Below are 27,093 nucleotides of genomic sequence, written 5' to 3' on the forward strand. Positions count from 1 at the left end.
TCATAGATGTGTGTGTGTGTGTGTGTGTGTGTGTGTGTGTGTGTGTGTGTGTGTGTGTGTGTGTGTGTGGTGAGGGGAGGGCATGCATTTATTTATTCCTTTGTTGTCTGTTCTAAACTGCTCCTGCTTTTGATTTTTATCTGTTCTTTGTAAAGTTTGTGTTCCTTCTTGCAAATCAGTAAGGATTGCAGTCACTAAACGATCTGACAGATTCTACCATTTTCCTCTCTTCTCGAATTAATTTCCTCCCATTCTGAGCACCATTCTCCCTGTATTCTCCTGTCTAACCCATATTTAGTCTCTAGTACACTGTTGAAGCCTACAGTAAACATCCTTTCTCTATCTATCTCCATTCCACCCCTTTTGTCTAACTGTTGCTTATTCTTGTTTTGTCTTCTAGCTACCCATACTCTGTGACTACATCAGACAGGGCTTACTCTTAGTACACCACATCCAGTCCAATCCTGTGCCTCTACAGCCCCGTTTCAAGGAACAGAGTTAACACCAAGAACTCACTTTAACTGTATGTATATATTTGCCTTTACCGGTCTCCTGCAATTGAGGCTGTACGCTCACCACCAAACCCATATTGCATTAGCCCCTATACTCACCTGACTGTACTTTCCTGCTAAATTAGCCCTAGGATGTACTTCTCCTGCAAGTGGTATTACTCTGCTGGGAACCTACGCAAATATACACAGACTGTTGTTTTTCCTGCCATTACAAGGTCAGGTGTTTACACCCTATTTTTCTGTGTATACAGGTAACTAGCCAGCTTTCTACTAAACTGTTCTACAGCTCTCCCCTCTCACCTGTAGCTCAAAAATTGTTTTTCCTTTTGGGCTTTAGCACTGCTCTGCTGCTACTCTTGTCCTCTTCGTTCGCCTTCGCTGTGCTCGGGTTCACTTGGCTCCCCTATCCTACTCCTATTCCCACCCACCCCCACATCAATTACACTTATAGTTGGCCATACCCCTCCTACACAATATCCTCCTCCAATCACACTTCTATGTCCATCTTACTCCTACCAATAACATTCCTTTAATTTTGTTACTCCACCCACCTTCCCTTAATCTAACAGTCCACTCATTACTAGTAGTCCTATCATACTTTAACTCCTACCAATTACAAACCTATTGGGCTAAATAGCATCCCCACTATTCCCCACCATAATTTCCCTATCCCTACTTAAATACCTTACTTATCCTACATACACCCTCTAATCACTGTAACAATTATTTACCTCACACTGTTCCTCCCACATATCTTAAGCAGCTCCATACTCTTAGCCCATCATTCAATACCTGTCATACACACATTTCACCTCTGCAAAATATCTCCTATCCACTGCAAAATATCTCCTATCCACAATACTGTTCACCTCTTTCTCCTACTTTACCTCTATCTCACTCTACATCTATCTTCCTACTACACAACCCACATTCCTTGCAAACCAACTTCTACAACTACAATATAAACACCATCACTCCCCAACTACTCCTCAATAGGCCCCACTTTATATAGCACTAACATATTTCTACAAGCCAAAATAAAGATTTTAACCCTTCAAAGCCTCTACTACACTACTGTCTCATTTCCAGCCGAACTAACAATAGAAAAGAAACCACTATATACCTCCCACCCACTGTAATTTAGCTCAATGTGGAGACATTCATCCAAACCCTGGCCTCTCCTCACCACCCTGCTACCCCACAAAATCCCTAAACTTCAATACCATTAATATCCAGAGCATCAGAAACAAAGTCTCACATCTGAATGCCTGGGAAAGCAAAAATAACCCCGACTTTACAACCATCACAGAAACATGGCTAAAACCATGTATCAAAGATGTTGAATTTCTACCCCCTAACTATAGTTGTCTAAGGAAAGACACACCAAAGAAGAAAGGTGGCAGTATCAAATTAATTTATCAAAATACTTTTACAGTAGTTCAATACATAAAACCTATCCCATGATGCTCCCCTGCAGAAATATTGCCAGCCTTCCTAAAACTGAATAACTGTAAAAACCTTTGTATCGTGGTCATATACATTCCCCCAGGCAATAACATACCTATACTTGAAGAGAATCTTGCCTGGACTATTACTAATAATAACAAAACCATCATTCTAGGCGATGTTAACATCAATTGGCATGATATCTCAAACAATGACCCATTTAACAGCATTAACCTATATAATTACACTCAATTAATCACAGACATCACCAGAACCAACTATAAAAACAACAAAGGTTCAGTCCTTGACTGGATCCTGGTATCCAACCCTAACAAAATCTCCTCCTCTGGTACTCTACCAAATAGTATTAGTGACCACTCACCTGCCTTCATTATACATAAGGTTACCCCATCCCACACCAACACCAAGTCAGGCACACTAGCAATGTATCCCATTTCACCCCCTCTGCCTTCAGTGAGATCTTATACAATGTGAACTGATCACCATTAAAACATCCCCCACTCAATGATGCTGTAGAGTTTTTTAATTCAACATTCCTAGAGGTCTTAGACAGGGTAGCCCCACCCTGTCTGAAGAGAGTTAAGGCTCAACATGCCACTTGGTGGACCAAACAAACTAAAGAAACTATGTCTGCTAGAGAAAAAGTCTGGCAAGTCTGGCAAAAAAAAACAAAAAAACACAAGAAAAACGGCCAAGTTACGTCCAAAGTTTAATAAAATGCCAGTAAAATATAGTTGAAGCACAGTAGTTGAAACACAAAGCTTTCAGATACTTCCTTCTTCAGTGTGATACAACCATAGTAAAACACAATGCTATTTAAATAAAATCACATGAAGATAACAGCCAACCAACATCACTAATTGTGTCATTAATTAATTATGTATTTAAAGAAACATTTATAAAATGGCTATGTATAGCCTTATATTCAAATGTCATTTTTAAAAAGTCATTTTTTATAACACGTCTGCATTTTTTTCAGAATTGGTTTTATAGAAACAGTGGAATTAATACCTGGACTACTATCTGCTTGTTGTCTGATAATCCAATTATATTCTTTAGTTTCTAAATCATTATTCCTAGAAACTTAAGAATATAATTCTGAAAAAAATGCAGAGTGTTGTATCAAGTACTATTGTCATCTAACAGTGCTTAGTTCTCCCACTGAGTTTTGGGCTGTCCACTCCACCTGTAGAGACTCTGTGTGCACTCATTGGCTCTGTGCAGATTTTATCCATGTGCTTTGGCTTATTTTTCCAGACCCTCAGCTGTATAATATATGCTTCTGTCCATTTGGTCTTTTAGTTTTTAATCCAAATCTAACACGGAGTGATACACAGAAGATAACTATGACTTTTTGGAGGAGTAGGAATGCAGACACTATTCCCAGACAGGATTGAAGTATCCTCACATTTTCTCAGTTTAATTCGGAACAGATATTTTCTTAATGTTGAACATTAAGTTTAAGCTACAACATATTTTCCTTAAAAAAAAATAAGACTGAATATACTTCCTTACTCATGATTTTTTTTCAGGCCACCATAATTAAATCAAAAATTTAAAAAAAATCTAAAATGCAACTCAGAGCATCTAGAACTCTGTCTTTTGGAGGCCTAGCACTCCCAGACACGTGCCTTAATTGACTTACTTCCTCCAGACATACACTACACTAGATTATTGGCTAGTTATTGAGTGTGAAAATGTAAGAAAGAAGTAATCTGGGTGTATGGTCTGGAGCCAGGATGGGGGGAAAACTCAGGACAGCACTGAGGAAGTGCAAGGCAGACTAGTTAGCAACAGGAAGATCCACGGAGTCTTTTGTCTAAGGTTGCATTTTACCTAAGGTTGGCTTTGTTGATTGTGTCTAAACATCAAAGGTATATATATATATATATATATATATATATATATATATATATATATATATATATATATATATAGATATATATATATAGTCAGTAAAGTGGCTATACTGAGTAGGTAAATAGTGAGGCAGTTGGTGGATGAAAGTGAATGACTGCATCTGTTATTTGATCACATACAACAGTTATTGACCTGCTGTAATAGAGCCCTTGCCCATTATATTCCCCCACCCATTTAGTTTCTTCCTGCAGCCCCCCATTGCTTTGAAGTCAACAGCCACCACTGATTTTGAACCCTTTGTTTTGTTGCTTTTAGCCAATCAGATTCCATCCTGAATACAATGAAATTATTATCATTACAGAATCCCCGAAATCTGGGATACTCCTGACTCTTTTCTCTCAAGAGGAGATAGTGATTTGCAGTGCTCTAATTTCATACTTACGAGAGCCATTTTCCCTCTTCTAGTGCCCCAGCTGAAGAGAACTCATGAACACCAAAGCAGAAAAGGCTGATAATTACAAAAAGAGTTGTCTTCAGCTCCCTTTCCTTAGTCATACTCAGTTACAGACAATGAATCTGCACAAGTGCACATGAGCAGACTTATTGGCTCCTATAAATAAGGGCAGGTGAGGGGTGCAAGATTCTGCCGGCACTTCATTTACATGTGAATTAAATCATCCTTTTAATAAAGTCTTGCAATCTTCCTGCCTGGAAAATCACTCTCACATAATTTTTTTCCCAGCATTTCCTACTAGGTGACCCTGCTCCCACACCCTATACGCCTCAACGTACTCCTTTGCTGTACAGGACCACTTGCATGAGCACCCTCAGAGCTGAATGAGTACTACTGCAAATGCCAACATATTTAAAGCACATTAACAGGAATCAATGACAACTGCAGATGTATCTCATGATGGAATTGATAATGTTACAGCTATTTTTGTTTAGCATTATTCTATTTGATCAAGATTGTAATTACTACTAATACTCACTGATTGCACTTGAATATTATCAAAGAAGCAAGGGTTTTGTTAGACACTTAACTGTTATATTCTATGTGATGTGTGGTGCATAAAACATGGTAGTACAATGAAACTATTGTGTAGATACTATCACTAATTAATTCTAGAGAATATCTGAACACTACCTAAAATGGTGCTGAATTGTTTGAGGTTTTTTTATTAGCATTATAGGACACCTGACCTTTTGTCTCCTACCCCTCCTACCCTCTCTCTACTCTCCTAATTATTATTCTAACATCTCCCATACTCTTCCCTATTCTCAGAGGTGGTCATTGACATCAGCATCGAGTTACCATTCTTGTGCAGGTCCACCTTCCCCAAAACAAACAACCCCACCCCCAAAATTTTTCTTTAAAAAATAAGTCAGCAGCACAGTGCTTTGTGCATTAAAAATTATAACTTTAGGTTATTCTACTTTGAGGGAACTTAGGTAATATCCTGGGGTCAGTCCTTTCTATCCTGAACACAAATTACCAGCTCAGAATCCCCTGATAAATGAGATGCTGCCTGCTCTTTCCTCCTAAACTTTAGATAATGATTTCTACTGTTGCAATTGCTTTTCTACTTGCAATAGCCATTTTCCTTCTAAGAGTGCTCCAGCTGAAGAAACCTCAGTAACACAACAGCAGAAAACACTGATAGTTGCAAAATGATTGGCCTTCAGCTCTCCTGCTGCAGCTGACTCACAAGATTCTTGCCAGTCTGCACAAGTCTGCATATGCAGACTGAATGACTACTGCAACTGATGGCAACTGAGGATTGGGACCCATTTCAGTCCTCTTCCACCCACAATTCCCATGCCACACCTGACTAACTTAATCTTAGTAATCACGATCCCATCTACCTTCTATCCAAAATCCACATCCACTTAATGAACACTTATCTACAATGAACATAATACAATACACAAGTTACAACAACTTGAGGAAATCGGTTGGCATCCCTCCACTAGCCAACACATGTTCACACTATCACTACTACACAATTAACTAATTTAAATTACATAATAACAAGTAACCTTGATATCTAATCATAAGCAACTATCCGTACAACTATTAGCAAACAACAAAAAAGAATTTAACCCACAATTAATACATCAATTATAGTCAGTCTTTATATTGTGTACATTCATACTATCACAAACCACACAAAACCCTAAGATACTACACTGCTAACCCACCCAGTTTACCCTCTTTATCCATTATCACATCACTAACACTTTCCACATAACAACTTAATCTTTAAGCACTCCACCTCCAACAGCCATCACCATACAGATCACAAACTTAAATAAGTTATCACACATGAAAGACACAACCAAGCAGATATACACATCCCCCAACTTACCACTCACTTAATTCTTTGAATATGGCATAAACATTTTACCTTCGCTCAACATATTATTGCTGCAGAGCTACACAGGGCCTAAACCCCGACTATCCCATAAACCATCATATCTCTGCCCTCACACAATCCTTATCTCCATCAGTTATGTCAAATTATACAATGACCCCCCCCCCCCATTAATATTCCAAAACGTGCACACTGATTGGTCAGCGTGCCCATTGTAAATCAGACTTATACTAATGGAAAAAGGTCCGGTCGCCCGGACTTTTTCCATTAGTATAAGTCTTTTTTTTTTTTTAGAGCAATGGAGAATGGAAGAGCTCCATTGCTGCAATGTTAACATAGCAAGATAGCTTAAAAAAAAGCAACGGAGATCTTCCTTTCTCTGTTGCTTTTTTTTAAAGCTGTCTCGCTATGTTAAGCGGGTTTAACATACCGAGACAGCTTTAAAAAAAGCAACGGAGAAAGGAAGATCTCCGTTGCTTTTTTTAAACCTATCTCGCTATGTTAAACTCCTTTAACATAGCGAGACACCTTTTAAAACGCAACGGAGCTCTTGCTTTCTCCGTTGCTTCCACACACAGCTCTGATGTACTGCATAAGCATACGCATGCGCAGTACATCAGAACTGCCGCAGAATACCAGACAGCTGCGGAAGGGCAGCACAGAGGCATTATACAATGCCATTATTTAAGAAAAGTAAGTTTTTTTTTCTTAAATAATGTCATTGTATAATAGCAATAACCCACTTCTGGGTGTGGGTAATGCTGGATTTACCCACGGTTGTCTTTATTTGGCCACTCAGGCTTCGCCCTTGTGACCAAACCACACCAACCATGGGTAAATCCAGCATTACCCACACCCAGGCATGGGTTATTGCTTAAATGATTGTAATTAATGTAGGTGGCATGTTAAACAAGCTATTGAAAATATAGGTATTCTTCAGTACCACTACCCAGATGTAATAGGGATAACTGAAGCATGGGTAAAACCCAGCACATCAGATCTAACCTGCAACTTCCCAACTTACAACTAAAGCTCCAACCTAAGACCTGGAACAAGAAATGTTGGCAACATCCTCTTACTTAAAAGAAACAACCTGAACATTTCTTTCATTGACCTAATCTCTTCCACAAAAGAGCATGACCCCTACAGGCTAACCATAAACATTAACTTTAGCCACTCCTCAGAACTTGCTCTTATCTTAGGATGCATCCCTCTTCTTCTCCCTCTAATACCATTAAATTTAAATTCTTCCTAGAACAAACATTCCAATACACAACATCAGTAAAAATATCTTAATTCTATGAGATTTAACCTTAACCATATTGCACCTATCACACACAAAATTACATGCACTTACTAAATTAGACCCAACATAATTTATTCAATAACCCACTAGACCCAGCATCCTCTCAGGAATCAACTCAACATTAAAACTACTTACTCAAACTCTGCAGACTTAATATCAACTATTCAACCCCCCTCCCCAGCACACACATTTAACAACCTCTTCCTTATCCCATTCACACTCTCAGCCCCTAATACCAAACTCACCCCAGTTCTTATATCCTTCGAACAGAAATCCTCCCAAAAAATATCATCCCTAATAGAAGAACTAAGTAAAACCAGTAGGATCTACATCATAGGTACTAACGATCCAGCAGTTGATCTCACTGAGAATTTCAATACTGCCAACTATATTCTTCTACTCACAACAGGATTAGCCCCAATGCCCTTGCCTGGTTCTAAAGCTTCCTTGGCAACAGGCAATTTAAGTTACAAACTGGAAAAGCCTCTTCCACCCCTATCCTATTCACCAAAGGGGTACCACAAGATTCCAGTCTTTCATCACTATGTTTCTCCAATTTTATAAGCAGTCCTCCAGCTAATATTCCTAAACATCTTTTTAGTTTTACACAGATAGTAGATGACTCTTCACACATATACATATTAGCAGGAAACCTGAAAAAGACCTAGCCTCCCTTTTTAACTGGCTCACTAATAATATTTTCATTCTCAGCACTTAAAAAAAATAAAGACTAGATGATACCAGCTCTAAACTTTCCACTGTTTAACAAAATTGTCCCTTAATAAATAACCAGAGGACCACATTGAAACTACACCACCCTTCAAATATCTAGGCATGTGTTTAGACCAGTCCCTGAACATCCAATGCTACATCAATACTACTAAGTAAAAAAAGTATTCAGTCCCATTTTCTTCCCCCAGAAGGTAGAAAACAACTGACAAAGGATTCTTACAAGTGCAACTTAAATATAGCCTTCCTAGCACTGCTAACACACCAATTAAAACCATTCCCTCCCTACAAACTACAGCAAACTGCATCTATAGATTTATTACTTTAACATCCCCTCAAAAACACAACTGTACAGGCCTAGACAAAACAAAATGCTGTAACATTACCTGATAACAATCGCCTGACTCGCCCCAACTTAAATCCATCCACATGCTCTTACTACCACTTCTAGCTTAATTCAGTCCGCTTTCACCTCCTTTCTTTTCACCTCCTTCCTTACTACTGTCCTACCTTACCTCTCTCCTTCACCCCACATTGCCCCCCTTATTTCCTCTATTTGTTTTATTAAGTTAATGGTAAACAAGAAAAGATAATAAAAATAAGGGAGGGGGTATACATGCTGTACAAATTTTATACACCTGCACATATTGCATATACACTGTTAACACTGCTTCTTCTAGTCTTGTCAAGTCACCCAGCTTCTGATATTACAGCCTGCTGTATTTTTTTAAATACATTATGTTCTTTGATACTTTCTTAGACTTGTATCTTATATCTGCATTTTTTATGTTTGTATTGTTCATTTCTTACAAGTGTATCACTGTCCCAGGATGAGTCTGAGGATGGTACAACTGGATCAGTACTCTACCCCAGTTAACAAAAAATAAATAAAATACGTCTAAAAGGCCACTTTCTAAGTGTCTTTTCCAGCATGTTGTTTGACTGACACAATAACAATTTTTCATTTTTCATCCAAGGTCATCATTTCAAGAAACTTAAGCTTTGAACATCGGCACTCTTCCTTTATTTTTTGATAGGTTTGCCTCTCTTTTCCCTGTCATTTTTGAATAGCACTGGTGCATTTTTAACATTTGTGTTTGTCCTTCTATCAGCATTTAATGTATTAGTAGTTGCTTTGTTACCTATTATACTTTTTCATGAGGAGGAGCCTACAGTTTCTTGTTCCAATTCTTCCATTTCTTTGTACCACCACTTGAATGAACTAATTTCTTCTGCTCAAAAGCAACTACCATACTTATAAGAGCTGTATTTTAAAGACATGCTCTGACATTTTCTGTAATAACCCATCAAAACCATGCTGTCCTTCTAAGATTTTAGCATTTTACAGTAGTTTATCACTTTTAGAAGTCTGAAATCGCTATCTACATAATCTAAGTCACTAAGAGAGAAAGAAGGCAGGACAACATATATACACTAGTGTAGATGGAGGCTAAATCAGTGAGTTTTCCAGCTACCTGCAGAGATAAGACAGGATTAGACAGTTCATATACATCACAAACCCTAGAGTTTAAAACATTTTAGGAGCAAAGAACGGGTCTATATGACTAGACCGAAAGATCACAACAGTGAATGTATGTACATCTACACATTTACGTCGATGTACATACTGAGCGAAACACCTAAACTGCGAAAACCGGAACGCCAAACGTGTTTCATAGCCAGCAGCACTGTGGTGGGAATAAGGAAATATATCTTTTTCCCCACTGTAGTGCAGTCTCGGAGTTGGTATATTTAAGTAGGGGGGTGTGGGGGGCAAAACCCCCCACTTGGGTGGTGCAGGGGGGCTTGCCCCCCTGCAAAAGCTAATTGATTTAATATTGTAGTTTCAATTTTACCTACCAGTGTGGCGCATTATGATGATGAAACACATTTGGTGTTCCGTTTTTTGCCATTTAGGTGTTTCGCTCAGTATGTACATCGACGTAAATGTGTTGATGTACATACATTTGATGTTGTGATCTTTCGGTCTAGTCATATAGACCCGCAAAGAACTAGATAACCTCTATCTGGAGGAAGAATAAAAAGCACATCAAAATGAAGTAAAGAATTCACTAACAAGACCAAACAATGAAATCATTCTTATAATTGTCAGATTCAACACATAATAAACAGAGAGCCACACAGAAAGACAAAGCCAAGGCAACTGCTTCATGAAATGACCTGCCATCTAAGCAAATGCTGATATCAGCAAAATATAACAGCCTCAGTAAGTCTAATGCTGATACAGTGAAGATTGTTAATTTTTGTGCATGGCTTCCTCTGTTTGTAAAATAGGTAATGAGCAGTGACCAACCTAAATGGCATAATGGCTCCCTCATGCATTGCTATATACCATGCACTCCCTTTCTAGACATATGCATCACCATACCTAGTTCTGACTGTTAATTATCTATATCATTCATGGAAGTGCTTGTTTTAACAGGAACAACATCTCTTGCAGTGGCCTACAACTATTACAAGCAAAGAATCCTCAGTGCAATAAAAATTCTACTGAAGTAGTGTGATCCATCGTAATATATGTCTAGCATGAAAATGAATACCAGGAGTCCGGATAACAAAATCACTGAGCTAACCTAAATTGATTTGTCATGAAACAGCGAATTTTGTTTTATCAAAAACTTAATAAATTATAACCATTACATCCAAAGCACAATGCTATCACAGATACAATATGCTATATACAGAAACAGCACACATAACTAAAATAATATTGCTTTTGCAGGGCTCCCTAAACCTCTCATTACTTCACCAGTAGACCCTCAATCCCCAGCTATACTAACTCCAATGTTACATAAATTGAGAGTAAAGAGAAATGTTAATTTACAAAATTAGTACATAGCAAATAAATAAAACACATTTTATCTTTACCCTGAGATGCTCAATTTCAGTTTTGGCAATGCAAACCTTTTTTTCTAACAATACCTGCAGTTTTAACCAAATGAGTTTTGACAACATATAGTGCTACTGATATACATATTACAATTAGAAGAGGTCACTATAAGTATCATAGCTAAGATTTACTGAAGGTACAAATGACAAGATGATGGTTTCCTCTCTGCTAATAAACTCCGAACCCAAGTTAAGAGACAAAATGCCTGTTTTTTTAACTGATACACTAAATGCCTGTTACTACACTATCTGCCAAGAAGGGTCAGAAATACCCCTTTCAATGCATGCATGGATTAAAGCCATAAAGATTCAATTTATGTGTATAAACTTAGCAAATTTGAACATGAGAGATTTTGGTTGATCTGTACCTACTAGGAATGATTACATTTTGTGAGGTGACTTCAGTTGCATCTTGACTGATTGAATCAAGATCAGTAAAGGACTAAAGCTGATTATATCCGTGGGAATTAAGTGCCACAATGTGTTTTATTCCAGTCTCTTGATACTTCAAACTAGATGGAATAACATACTCATCCTAATTTTGTCCAATACATTGTCTGAAATAAATAATTTACAGCTGGTCCTTCTCTGCCCAGCTCTGCTCACATGGATACAAATGATGGCACAATTCTTAAAGAGTAAACAACACAAAAGCACCTTAATTCTACAATTTTCGGAACAGCTTCTAATTATTTGAATGGAACCACAGTGATTATCAAATGCAAAACTGGATGTGGTTATTTATGTAAATCATCCTCAATGAATTGTTTCAGTCACCAGAAACAGGCCACAAAAATATAACTTACTTCAAGATGCTGTGTCTGCAGAGTTGGCTATGTACAATAGGACAGTTTTGTCTGCCCCAGCATCAGAACTGAGGAGATCTTCCACCTCTGGCAGCTTTCAGTGACTGACAGGTGTGATAGGCAGGATTTGTTGAGTCCCTTTTTATTGACTGTAATTTTTCATGAACTCTGCCAGACCAGCATTTAAACAATGTAATGGTGAGATGCAGATTCTTACAAATAGCTAGGAGGTAAACTTGCATATTGCATAAATACAAAACCATGTTTGGCTATCACATAAAGAAATACATGCCTAATAGCCAGCTTGGGACGCTACCCTGGTGCAACATAAATAACTGAAACTGATACATCAAAAAATTATGTTGAGCTCTTTATTCTCATAGTAATGTTATGAGTTTACTATCTGCTTGCAGAAAACTCAATGGTTATATAAAATAAGTAAAGTCTGAATACAAGATACTACAGCTGTTAAGCCAAAATATGAAAAAGCTGGCAGGCACTGGGTCAGGAAAAAAATAACCCCAAAAATGTGAAAACATATAATATTTTTTATTCCTTTGTTAAGCAGGGAAGCTCACTGGACAAATGAAAAGAAGCACTGTTTGGGTAAGTAACTTCCTCAGACTAAAACAGTAAGCAAATGTTGCTAGAAGTAATCAAATCCTCTACCACTAACTACAGAAAACAAATCGTTAACAGTTCAGAATCTTAGCATCTGAATTAACTGCCAGACAAATTTATTTTTGAAGACTGAAAAAAATCCAAAAAGAATAATTTCTTTCGATCTGTATAATGCAACAAACTGCAGCATTTTCTTTGTGTACATCCATACAAGTGTGCTCATTAGCTATGCCATGTTAGAGTCCATATGAAATGCCATCTCAATGCATTATTGTGAAATAAATTATATTAACCTTAAAATCTCGAACGCCATATGGCCAAATTATATTACAAAAGCTTTTATTTGTGGAATTGTTTCCTTTATTATATTGGTCCATAAGATATCATTACTGTTTAATAATATCCATAAGCAAGGCATTGCTCCTCCTAAATGAAAGATTCCAGTAAGCCTGACTCAGATAATCCTACACTAGTCATTTAGGCAAATTATTCATGTACAAATAACGAACAAAGTGCTGTAAGCCAAGGAAAACTGTAGAACCACAAATCCACTTCGAAGCTTTTAATGAACCAAACTCCACAGACCATTCACAATGTGAATGGTCTGTGGAGTTTGGTTCATTAAAAGCTTCGAAGTGGATTTGTGGTTCTACAGTTTTCCTTGGCTTACAGCACTTTGTTCGTTATTTGTTGGTCAACTTTTAAGTGCTTCCAGAAATTATTCATGTAGTTAATGTTAAGTCATCTTTCTTCTGATAGCACATACACCATGAATGGAGAATTACTTCACAACACACTCACTTCACAAAGAGTTTAATTTAACAATATTGCATGCTTTTATGAAGCATTCTATATAAATCAATGGACAGTGTGTAACAGGTAGCCTATGGTTACTTTGACCAGGCCAAACCATTCGATCTTGAACCACTTATAGCTACTATAAATGCAGTAAGTGCTAGGACCACCAACTCTAACATTTGTTGTCAAATGCTTACTTTTTTCATCTGTAAAACTCAAGAAACAGTTCCAATGTGAGATCTAGGCATAGAAATGTTACTATTGGCAGTAGTCAGGGCTAAGATTTTGGGTTCATTGATAGTTAATCTCTCTTTATCCTCAGTTCAATATAGGTTCATAGATTCATAGGTTCATACTAGGCTATCTGCCCTGAGGCAATTATAAGCCTAGCCCGATTCTGTATGGCTTACGCCACCCCCTGATCTGAATATACTGTGCCCTTTTTAAGGTTTAGTTTACTGTGCCTCTGTCTAATAGTGACACAGGAGTAATCCCTGGGACAAACCTACGATCCCCCATCCACCTATCGAGATTCTTCTTGAAGAGATTCAGTGAGGTGCTCTGCCTCACATGAACTGGAATTCTATTCCAGAGCGAAGGGAGCCTCTGGGTTATGAACCTGTCCCTCCAGCAAGTTCTATTTATTTCTGTGCTGAGGTTCAAGTCCCTCGAGCGTGTGGCTCTAAGGGATTTAGATTTACTGAGGTGGAGCATGTCCATTAATTCTGGATTTGACATAGCTTTGTATGTCAGGCATAGATCGCCTTGAAGTAGGCGGTATGCAACTGAGTAGAGCTGGAGTTTTTTAACCGAGCAGCATATGGCATCTGTTTGAGACCCTTGATCCTCTTGGTGAGATACTTTTGGGGTCTTTCTAATTGCTGCAGGTGTCGGGTAAGGTACATCCCAAAAGGGGCATTGTATTCTATGATGGGCCTGATGAGGGATGAATAAAGGGGCATGATTACCTCTCTTGATCTAGATGTGAAACCCTTCGTGATGAGGTGGGCTATGTAGAAGGTCTTTCTAACCACTTTGGCAATGTGGTTTTCAAAGGAGAGATTGCTATCAACTTGGGTCCCCAGGTCCCTAATAACTTTCTCTGTACTTAATGGGTTTCCGCCTATGTAGTAATTTGTGGGCACATTGTTTTTGCCAAAGGGTATGACGATACATTTTTTTGGCATTTAGCTTTAAACCAGGGCGCTGGCACCAGTTATCTGTCTCTGTGAGACCTTTTTGAAGGATGTTTGTGTCAGCTGGAGAGTTGATTATGGTGCCCAGTTTGCAGTCGTCTGCGAACTTGGTGAGCCATAGTCCTCCCACGTTTGCCTGTACCTCGGAAAAGTATATACCGAACAAGAGTGGTCCCAGGACAGAACCCTGTGGGACGCCACTTGTGACCGGTTTTGAGTCTGACATGGCTCCAGCAACTCTCACTCTGTGGGTTCTGTCTTTGAGCCAGTTTGCGACCCATCTTGTGACATAGGGGTTTATATTTAAGCTGGATAGCTTATCTATGATGCCCGAGTGGGGTATTGTGTCAAATGCCTTTGCAAGGTCCAGATAGGCTGTGTAGACTACCTTCCCTTCATCTATGGCTTTGGTGACTGTTTCGAAGAAGTCAACCAGGTTCAAAAGGCAGGATCTGCCCTTGATAAAGCCGAACTGGGTAGGATCTAGTGTCTGTAGGTCCCCAATGTCTTTGTTTATGAGCTCCATGATGATCCTCTCCATAGCCTTGCAGACTAAGCTAGTCAGGCTTATGGGGCGATAGTTTCCAGGGTCCGTAGAGGCACCACCTTTGTGGAGTGGGACCACTGTTGCTGTACGCCATTCTTTGGGCACATATCCTGTAGTGAGGCTGAGATTGTACAGCAGTTTTATTTGAGGGATTAGTTCTTCTTGGAGTTCATGTAGGACACAACCCGGGACGCCATCTGATCCCATGGAAGCAGTGTTTTTTGCTTTGGAGAGGGCGTCCTTCACCTGAGCATCAGAGATGTTTGGGAGTCTGCCCTCTGCTGGGATAGATACTTGCTCTTTTGGGGGGGAGGGGGTGGAGAAGTTTGCACTGAACCTGTCTGCCAGGATATTGGCGATGTCTGTGGGTTCAGTGTATTTTTTGTCATTTAGAATCAACTCAGAACAAGTCTGGGAGTTGCATCCCAGGGTCCTAACATAACTGAAAAAAGCCTTATGATTGTCTTTAGTGTCCTGTGCAATTTTTCTCTCGAAGCTGGCCTTGGAGGATTTTATGAGGGATCGTAATTTTTTGCTAGTACTGATCAGAGATTCCTTCCCTTTTAGGGATTTTGCTCTATCATGTAGTAGCTTCCTCCTTCTGTTGTACAGTTTATTTATGGCTGGGGTCCACCAGACTGGACGCCTGCCTTTGGATGATTTGGTCTTGATTTTGTTTGGAATAGCATGATCCATGCATTCCTGGAGATGTCCGTAGAATGCGTTTATAAAGGATTCTGCAGTTTAGGCTGTAGTTTCCACTGGCCCTGGGGCCTTGAAGGATTCCACTTCGCTTTTGAGAAGTGTGAAGTTCGCTTTTGAGAAGTTTTTCACTGTGGTTTTCTGGGCTGGGGGTGGGGTCAGGATGTGGATATCCAGTGAAATTAATTTATGGTCTGATCTTACCAATGAGGGATATACTTCTGGTATAGAGCATAGAGTCCAAATGTTGGTAATGATCAGGTCTAGTATATTTTCCCCTCTTGTGGGAGTGGTGACTAGTTGTTCCATAGCATTTGAGTTTATAAATTCCAGGAACCTTTGGGCTAAGGTGCTGGGGCTTGAGTAATGCTCCCAGTCTATGTTTGGGTAGTTGAAGTCACCCAATATAATGGTGTTCGGAGAGATCTTCATGTTCTCCAATATTTTCAGGAAAGCTGAGTGGGATTCCTGACTTTGAGAGGGTGGTCTGTAGGATGCTATAAACTGAAAAGAAGTCTTGCCCACTGTCAGTTGCACATGGATGGTCTCCGATACTTTGTGCAATGCCACTAACCTGGAGGTGTGGATATCCTTGATAAATATGGAAACTCCCCCTCCTTTTGTGGTTCGGTCCAGGTTTTGGGGCCGAAAAGCATGATATGAGATATAACCTGGTAGTGCTGGGGTGATCTCTGGAGCCTTGAACCAGGTTTCTCTCACTGCACAGATATTGATGTTCTCTACTGAGGAGAGCTTCGAGTGCATGCATCTTGAGGTTAAGACTTCTGGCGTTTAGCAGCATTACCCTTAGTTTCTTGTTCCTTGTGCTGTCTATGGAGGTGGGTTTGACTTTTGAGCCTTGCCTAAAAAAGGCACTATGGGGGTGGCAAGAGCCTTTGCCAATATCTGAAAGCCCAGGGGTGACAGGTGCAAGCCGTCCCTAGCGAAGCAACGTGGCTTGTCGATATCTAGTTTATTTGGTTATGAAGTTCACTAGGGACTCTAAGGTGGCAGCTATGTTCCTTATAAATAACTCTAGCATACTTATAATGATAATATTGCTAGTGATATTGCAGAAAACATGTTTGAAAGAGCAATAGTAAGTGTATTCTACTCAGTTTTTCAAACACTGTCTGTTCTTCCACAGTACAGATTTGTAGCTCCATCTTGCAAAATAAACAACTGGTTAAAGTCCTAAGATTAAAACTATTATAATCTCAAAAGTAAACATTAAACTACTTGAAATGTAGTAGTATTGATGCAGAAGTTTTATTGCTGATACATAATATATTTATAAGGCTGATTACTGAAACTAATATCCATATTTGTTGTAATATGTCAAATCTAATGCACCTTGGGGATATATCATATGCTTATACTACAAAACTCAGAGTTCATGAATACCTGGATTATTCATCAAGATTTCAAGCTCTACAGCTCTGTTCAGTTACATATAAATTCAGAAATTACATTTGGATGGTAATTCATGGTCTATCAACATACTATTGGTCTCCTTCTGTTTGTTTGTACTGAATATTTATGAGCTCAGCCTAGACTAAAACAAATAAAACAAATAAAACAAATAAAATTTAGTATCAAAAGTACAATAAAACATACTGCTTTACAACTAAGCATTTGTTAAGGTTATGGTATAAAACTCTAACTTCTGTAAGATATTGCATTATGAATTCAACTGCTGAAAGATCTCTTGTTCATTTTTTGGCTGATGGTATATGAGTCAAGCCAAGGCATCTAAACAAACTTTATAGGCCATATACCCTCTTATGTTGGCCTTCTCATAACATATTCAGATTACATACCTTTCCCCCCAAGACAAAAATTGACTTTATCTCCAGTGCCTTGCAAGTGTAAATTGCTATGGTCAAAAACAGAAACAATAGTAATCATCTTCAATGATGGAAAGAATGCATATGACTCAAATGATTCAAACAACATAACACTATCATTTTGTTCTGCTAGTTTTTACTTACAAAAGTGCTAAATACTTGGTCTGACAGATGAATAAAATATATATGATGTACTATATTATACCTGATAATCATTTATAAGGGTTCAAACAGACTTGTAAAAGGTAGCGAAAAGACAATAGCAAATGTTGGTGTCAAACATAATGTAACAAGGGCATGTCGCACATTACATTATGTTATTGCGTACAACCAGTTAACTTCAGAAAGCTATGCATTATTTATTTGATTAAAGAGAGCACTAGTACAAATATTCCAATTTACTAATGCAGATCTACTAAAACATGGAACATCAAAACACTTAGCAAGGTGGCTCTATTAAAACATGAATGTCAAGTCATTTAGCACTCTCATTGTCCTGTAAAAGGGCAATTTAGTACTGTACACTTTAACATTTGTTTGTGTCTTTCAGCTTTTCCCGGTTAGGGGTCGCCACAGCGGAACTCCCATTCACATACTGCATGATTTTACAGATGGCACAATAAATCTAGACATTACTCTGATATATACCATCACTTGTATGTCTGGTATGTCTCAAGTACATACACTGCCAAAAAGGAAATATTTCAGCAAATTGTGGACCAACTATTCCTTTACTTGCATACAGAAAATAATTATATGCACTATGTGAGAATTTGAAGAACAGAAATCATGTGACATAATAATTGGCTTTAATTATTTTGTAATAAAACCACTGTTAACATAACAAAATGAGAACTCATAAGAAACAAGACAACAAATCTAACTCCCTGTGGTACTCTGGTCAATGTCTGTAATGAAGGACTGTGATTCCTGTCAATTTAACAAAGGTAGTTTCAGCAAACATAGAAAGACTAAAGTACATTTGCCAAAATTGCTTTCATCAACAATGGAGTTTGACTCTTTATTCACTGTTGTGCGACCTTGCAGTTAATATATCTATATCTATTCATCTATAGCGATATATATATATATATAAATATGTGTGTGTGTGTGTGTGTGTGTGTGTGTGTGTGTGTGTGTGTGTGTGTGTGTGTGTGTGTGTCCGTGTGCATGCCTGAGGGGTGCTACCCCACCTAGGAGTTGCAGGGGGGGCCTTGAGCTCCTGCAAGGATCAGGGTTCCTTAGAAGTTCAGTGAAGGCAGTTTGGGCAAATATTTTTCAAATGTTTAATATTTGCCAAAACTACCTGTGGCAAGTCAGTATGAATGCAAATGAATTTAACCTAACTCACTAGCAGACTGAGCAAGTGTTTTATGATTCAACATGTCAGAACATGATATGCGAAAGACATGTATATATCTAAGGCTATCCTTGTCTTTTTAAAGGTTGTAAACCGTTTGATATTGTTCCATGCCATGTAGCAAAAGATAGTGATCAGGCATTAATACTCCTGGACTAAGTATCTTTCATAGTTTGCAGGCTAGCATTAACATCCCACTCCTGCATAGAGTTAAACTATTTCTGTAGCTTTTGTGCACTAACATCTAATGATGAACAGCTTGTATAAGATACCATGTCAACTGTATATGTCATTAAATTAGTTCCTTCATTCCTACAGGAGTCTACTAATATGATGAAAAATATCCATGTGTCTATCCATTCAGTCATCCATCTGCATCCTTCCATTCATCCATTTTCTAAACTAATTGTCCTGGTAAAAGTTGTAGTGGTAGCTATCTGAGCAGGCTGGACTGTATTTTCATATCCCTCTCACAACAGCTCATCTGGTAGGATTCCCAGGTGTTCACAGGGAAGCTAACAGCTATAAACCCCCTATGCATCATAGGTCTCACTCAGGTTCTCCTTTCCAGTGGGCTATGACTATTACACCTCCCATGAGAACATTAAAGTACAACCACAGTGTGAGCGAAATTAGGAAAGCTAAAGAAAAACTATAATCAAAGTACAGTGTCACACTTATCTAACTTATGAAAACAGTTCCACTCCTTCATTTACTGCATAAAACTTTGTGGAAATTAAAAGCTAGTGCACTTCAAAATCAGAAACAGAAAGACTCGCTCTTTAATAACTGCTAATAAATGCAAATTCCATTTAGTCTTCTCATTTTGGTTATCTTACTCAGTGTAACACCACAGGCCTGTCTATATTCCTTATATTTTCCTGTTGCGTTCCTGAACCTCATTGCCACACTTGAGATTGTCACCTCTGATGAGTCGTTGTTCCACACATACATCATGTCGTCTAACTTCTGGCTCCTCACATATTCCTTGTTGCCTCCTCATACTTCTGTAGGTTGCATGCAATCAATTTTAGAGTAAACAGTAATGAAAAGACAATAACAAAGAACATAGTGATTGCATACAAGGAGATTTGCAAACTAGCATAATTTAATACAAACAGTTCTCAAATATAGGGAGGGCTAGATATAGAAGTAGTTTATAAAGGTTATGTTATATTTATCTGATGCCACAACTGCACACCCAACTTTTACTGAGATGATTAGCTAGTAGAATTCTGAATGTGCATTTGCCACTGTTTTTTCATATCTTGGAAGGAAGCTTATCTCTATGTTTACAGCTGCACATAAACAGCATAGAGACACTACATTTGTTCACAACATATGACTATGGACCACTTGATGAATGGCTTTACCTAGAGTCCATTGACAGGAGATTCCAAGTAATCCTGTCAAACACATAGTGGCAGCTAGGGTGAAAAAGAGGTATATGGACCAAGCATAATTGTGTCAGAATGAGGTAATGGCTGAATTCAAGCTAACCAAGGCTATGTAGGAAAATACAGTGATTGGCATGTCGATTGTGTCTAGAAGTTAAATAAACAATCCCAACATGTGTCTGTTCAAATATATTTCGAAGTGATGGAGGTACATTAAACTGATGAGAGAAATACATCAAGCTAGGTAGGAAGATAATCTAATTAAAGAGAATCTAGCTTTGGCTAATGTGAGCTTTTTTTTTGTCATGACGTTATGGATATGAACACTGAATTTAAGTTAGTTTTTAAGAGTAGCAGTAGACAGGATTTCAGTGGAAGCAATACTAGAAACAAGAACTGCTTGCAATTAGTTTATGTGACTAGCTGCAGGGGGTGTTTTGGGGAGAAAAAGGATGCATTTTGCTTTCAAGGTATTTAGAAGAAGGTTCTATACAAGTTACCCATGTCTTCCCTGCATAAAAGAACTGTCATAGAAGGCTGTGTGGAGAAGTACAGATGATGGCAATAGTGGAGTCTTCTGCATACAGCTTAAGTTTAGCATTCCCTGTGTTGTGTACCATATTGTTCACAAAGATGGTGAAAAGCAGCAGCACAAGTGGTGAAACCTCAGAAAATCCAAAAATAAGTAGGTAATGAAATGACATAAAAGAGTTTTGTTTATTGCCTGAAATCAGTTCTCTGAGTAACTAAAATCACCTGATGACATTTAATGAGATAAATATGATCTTAGCAGGTGGAAAAAGTTTGTAATGTGAACAGTGGTGAAAGCTTTCATTAAGTCCAGAAGACTGTGTTGACAAATTTTCTGTTGTGAAGTTTGCTGCAAATATATTCAATCAGGTTGAGAAGGGGGTATGCTGATCCCATGACTGGATCTAAAGCTGTATTAAGTGTGTGACAGCAGACTGTAGTTTTGAAGGGTGTACATACTTTATAGATACATGTTTCCATTATTTTAGAAAATGGAGGAAGTGGGGCAGTAGATAGTTAATGTATACTAATGTGGATGTGCCCAAATTTATGAAGAGGAACAAAAAGTGTTTCATGTGGATACATTATTAAATCTTTTCTAGAAATACATTAGGTATATGCAAAGGTGTGTGTGTGTGTGTGTGTGTGTGTGTGTGTGTGTGTGTGTGTGTGTGTGTGTGTGTGTGTGTGTGGTTTCACTTCAGAATCCTGAAATATCACAATCCTGAATTTCAGAAAACGTCATAATCTGTAAGCCCAAAATCCTGAAAATTCAAAATCCTGAAAACTCAAAATCCTGAATCCCAAAAGACAGAAAACACACAGGATACATATACTGATTATAGAGAACACAAACCAGAATACATTCCACCACACCCCCTGCTACTTAAATATATCAACTCCAAGAGTGCACTTCACTACACTATCATGAGTTATGTTGCAGTACAGCAAGTTAAAAGGGAATGTTACTAAGGTTACAACAGGCAGTCATGAACATGTGATGGTATGTTTGCCATTTTTTTTCTGTGGAGTGCAATCTTGGAGTTTATATATTTAATTAACAGGGGGTGTTTGGGGCTCAGCCCCCCCATATGGGGGTTGCAGGGGGGCTTGCCCCCCTGCCCATACTTGGTGAAAAGTGCTATCCTTTGTTGTATGTGTTTCTCTGTGTCCTTGTACTAGAATATTGTCATTCTTTGTGTCCTGTATATTTTCAGTATTTTGTGATTCAGGATTTTATATTTTCAGGATTTTGGGTTCCGAATTATGAAGTTCAGGATTGTGATATTTCAGGACTCTGAAGTGAAATCGTGTGTGTGTGTGTGTGTGTGTGTGTGTGTGTGTGTGTGTGTGTGTGTGTGTGTGTGTGTGTGTATACATATTTATATACTTTATATAATTTTGTCTATTACAGTCTCAAAATGAAATAATTCTGGGACCCTTACAGCCACTCAAGCCCCAGATGCTAGAATTTCAACTCACAGCAAGGGGCTTGAGCCACTGTTTTGCCATCTGCACACATGCCTAGCAGCTGTTAAAAACCTGAAAGTGAGTTCAGGGTTGCAGTTGCCACAACAGTTGGACATAGTCTAGGTCTTGTCATGGAAATGGTAAGTGTAGAAGGAGATGGGGAGGGGTAAGTTAAGGTGTGAGGGGAGCAGGAGTTTAGGTTTACAGAACAACTGGGAGATTAGGGTTATAGAGACGAGTGGGATTTTAGGTTTAGTGAGCAATCAGAGGTGATAAAAGAGTTACGGTTAGGGAGGGAAGGTGGTTTTAGGTTTAGGGAGCAATTATGAGTTGTTTTTATTGTTAGGGGCTGGATTCTGGGAGGGATTGTTAGCTTACTGATAGTCATACCTCTCAAATTCTTAGCTCAAGAAATCTGGACAAAGCCAAAAATAATGGGGGAACAAAGACTCAAAAACAGGGACAGATTTTAAATATGTTATTTACTTAGAAAATTGGTAGAGTAACACTAACAGGATTTCTTTTAACATGCATTTTTTTCTGAAGGATAACCCAAATGTATGTCATTATTTATTGATTTGCCAGAAAATCGCAACTTTTAGGAGGAACAGACCAAAAATATGAAGCAAAAATCTAGACAGTTAACAGGTACACTGGTTGTGCATGGAAATCAGTGTGGTGAGAGATTAAGACACTTGCCAACATGAATGAGTAGCGGCAGAAAAGTCTGTTCTGAGCTAATGACACACAAGCGCTAGTAGCAGACGCAATCCTACCTCACCCTTTTAAACATATTCTAGTTGGAGGGTATTCAGAAGGAATTCAGTTAATAATTCCAGAACATGATCATTTAGATTATTAAATATGCAATAATCATACTGAGTGACATTCATAAATTTCCATTCACCTTCATCCTTTTCTTCTTGGTCAGTCAGGCTACTATGTATTTTATTCAGTTAATCACACATTTAAGTGTACATGCAGTTTGTGAATCAGAACCATAAAGTGCTGCAAAAAACTATTACAAAAATATTTCAGAGTTTCCTGTACTTAGACATGGCATGGTGCAAGTACAATCAAAGCAACATATTCGCCACAGTACCATACATATAGTGAAATAAAATCAGTGAAGCAATTCAAATTTTTTATATAACTAAAACAGAATTAAATATTAATAGTAAAATATAGTACGTAATGAATTATAAGCCAAAGGCTTCAAACAATGGAAAATGATGTCATAAAAAAACGGAGGAGGGAGATATGATCTCAAGTCTGGTTAGTGAAACCTAACAATGTAAAAAGCTGCATACCTCTTCTTTTGATATCTTCAGCAGTCCTATTCTCATTAGCCTCTGGGTTCTGAATTCGCTCTTACTAATCCCAACAAAATACTGGAATACATCTGTGTGAAGAGAAATGGAGTAAAAAATATTGGATTAGTGTTTGTCCTTCAGCTGCATTGATTAATTCCTTTTGTCAAAAATAGATAATAAAGTCTAGCATATTTATGTTGCATTCTCACAGTTTGCATCATTCCATTGGTTAGTTATATGCACCTTACAGCTTGCATCTTTCTATCGATTAGTTACATGTACCTTACAGCTTGAATCTTTCTATTGTTTAGTTACTTGTACCTTACAGCTTGCATCGTTCAATTGTTTAGTTACATGTACCTTACAGCTTGCAGCTTTCTATCGATTAGTTAACTGTACCTTACAGCTTGCACCTTTCTATTGTTTAGGTACCTGTACCTTACAGCTTGAATCTTTCTGTTGTTTAGCTACATGTATCTTACACCATGCATCTTTGTATTGTTTAGTTACACATACCTTATAGCTTGCATTGTTCCACTGGTTACTCACATGCATCTTAGAGCTTGGTCCTAACAGTAAAATTCTGTGCAAGGACATCCAGTTTTGTGTGTACGTATATGGGGGAGGGAAAAATCCAGCTCTACTGTATGATTTAGACATTTCTCTATTTTGTAATCATTTAAGTCAAATCAAATTTAAGAAACCAAGAGATTATACCACTGCCAGCCAATCACTAAGCAGTTTGATAGTGAAATCCTAAGATCTCCTCATTGCCTACAGCCTGAAGCATCGAGGATTTTCCTTAGCCTTTCCCCCAGTGTGTTGATGTTTATATTATTAGGTTAAGCAGGCAGTGAAGTGTGGCTTGAAGATGTGGCCTCCTCTGCCCTTCCCACATTCACTGTGATCTGTCTGTACTCCAGCATCCACCAAGGCTCAAGTGAGAGATTCACCCCCTCAGCAAGCTCTCTCGCTCCCAGGAGAGGCATGCCTATCCTCCCTGCCTACTCCATTAGATTCCTAAGTCTCTAATTGATCCCAGGTCACATAGACAACAGCCTGGCCTTTATCCCCTCTATGCCACTGGAGCTGGCTTGTAATTCATACCAGTTTTAAAAACATATGATAGTTAGTAGTAACTCTGAAGAACAACAAAAAATTACTGGTAAATGCATCCTGTAATTATACTACTGGAACTATTAAAACGGTTCTGTACTGAATTGTCATGAAGCTAAAGCACAACATTTAACTCAATGTATACACAGGAAATGTGTAACAAATCAATCCACTGATGCTACAAAGAAAACATCTATGGTGCTGTGCCTAAGACATTTCTTAAAGAAGTGCAGATGATAACATTACACATCAACTCACTGTGAAGGCATTCTGCTGATAGCTAATGTGGCAAGAAAAAATGTATGGTACATGTCAAGGATATACTACTCCAGTCTACATACATGTTTTCAGAAAAGTTCAGAACTAGGAAGGAAGTTAGATTTTATATGGAACATTAAAACCCATTTCCAAGTACCAGTGCAATGTAACTAAAAGTTTTTTTAACAAGGAAAGTTAGAAGGATGCTATAAGCTATTTTCTACCTATGCTGGTTCATAATGAGATGTCTAATGGAACATTTTCAACTCCATCATTACCTCAGTCATATGGAGGTTGGCTTACTGTAAAGTGCAGTGAAGACATTAAATGAAACTATTCAGAACATACAGTGCTCAGCATTAGCATTTTGAAGGAAATATTTCAGTAATAAGATGTAGTTGACCCTAATACTTTAGGCTATAGACGGGAAAGCTGCGAGATAGAGCATGTGTGCATGTGTGTGTGTGTGTGTGTGTGTGTGTGTGTGTGTGTGTGTGTGTGTGTCACATCATTTATACTGGCCATCCCCCAGTGCCCCACTTCCACAACTGGTCTACCAGCATTCTTCCACTCCCACCCAGACTTGCTCCAGTGTTGGTGGAGCCAGTTCTGGATCTTAAAGGTATCCTAGGGGTTCAGCCATCTGTGATTCCCTCCTGTGGGGTGGTTTATTTTATATGCCCTATCCACTTTTCCCTTTCTCCACCCCATCCCCACACTCACTGGTTGCATCTTAGGCAGTATCCCCAGTGCCCCCCCAGAGACAGACATGATCATTTTTCCCTGATGCTCCATCAGTCACCCAAGATAGTAATCAAACCTGGGTTGACTGGGCTGTAGTTAGGGCTTTATCCCGCTATGCCACTGGAGTGGCCAGTCAGATCAGTTTTTGTCTCAAATGAAACATCCACAACTCTATCTTTGATGCTAAGAAACTAAATGGGACATTCAGTAGTTTTTTTAGGACTTGGTTTTGAAATGAAAAGCCCAAACATACAAAAGGAAGATGTCTATAATTTTTCAGTCTCTTGTGAAGAACAAACAACTGAAACACTGAGCAGTTGCAACTTTTCTGTGTTCAGTTTCATGTACTAACAACTGTTATAAAATGGGTGCCCATTAAAAGTACAGGGTTCATAAATGTAATACTCAGACCAGTGAGAATATAACTGTTAATGTGGGTATACAGACTAATTCTGAAATTAAGACATCATGGGGATTTCCACCTTCTCCAAAGTACAATGACTATGGAGTTATTATTTATTATTATCATTATTATTATTATATAAGAAGCAGGTATGGGGGCACAGCACTGTACATGGGGGGGGGGGTGCAGGTCCATCTATCCACACTTATGAGTCACATCCAACTCCTAAAGTGACCCCATAGAGCAGCTACCACAATCTGTAGAGTTACTATGCAAAAAGGGAATGGAAGAAGATTGCAAATATTTTCTTCTGTATGACACACACACAAACACACACGCACACACAAACTTTTAGAGGAATTTGGAGTCAGCAATCAGCCTACTGTAATCCTTTTAGAGGTGGGAGGAAACCACAGTACCCAGAGAAAACCCTCACAAATACAAAAGGAAATGTAGACTCCACACAGAAGGCACTCTGGTCAAGATTTGAAGTGGAGAACCTCTTGCTGTGAGTTAACACTGTTACCCATTGCACCACTGTACAGCCAGAGTGCAGATGCCCCATCACAAATTCACTTAAAAGATGTTAGCAGCAAGTTTTGAAATAATTTGCTTTTTTTTAGTGACATCAATAACGGAAGCACTGGGAGTCAGATTATCAGTTTTCCAACATCCAATAGGCAGCCATTATTAAGACAGTAGTCTGAACTTGATCAGATATATAAAAGGACTAACAACAAAAGCACAGATTCAGGAGTCAAGGGCTTAATGTCTTTCTGCTTTAAAAATCTGGAGATAAGGATGCAGATCACAGGGGATCATCAG

General features: G+C 38.4%; 1 protein-coding gene across 2 annotated transcripts in view; it reads right to left on the bottom strand.

Moving 5' to 3' along the window:
• TAFA2 (TAFA chemokine like family member 2) overlaps positions 1-27,093 on the bottom strand; it is a 2,885,489-nt gene that overhangs the window by 1,437,512 nt on the left and 1,420,884 nt on the right. For both annotated transcript variants that reach the window (XM_044088281.1, XM_044088280.1), the window contains exon 3: positions 23,745-23,836. The gene's annotated coding sequence lies outside the window, so the exon portion shown is untranslated. The remainder of the gene's footprint in view (positions 1-23,744; positions 23,837-27,093) is intronic.

The sequence above is a fragment of the Protopterus annectens genome, chromosome 11.part0, assembly GCF_019279795.1.
Source record: "Protopterus annectens isolate FY-2018-M chromosome 11.part0, PAN1.0, whole genome shotgun sequence".
Taxonomy (NCBI): Eukaryota; Metazoa; Chordata; order Ceratodontiformes; family Protopteridae; genus Protopterus; species Protopterus annectens.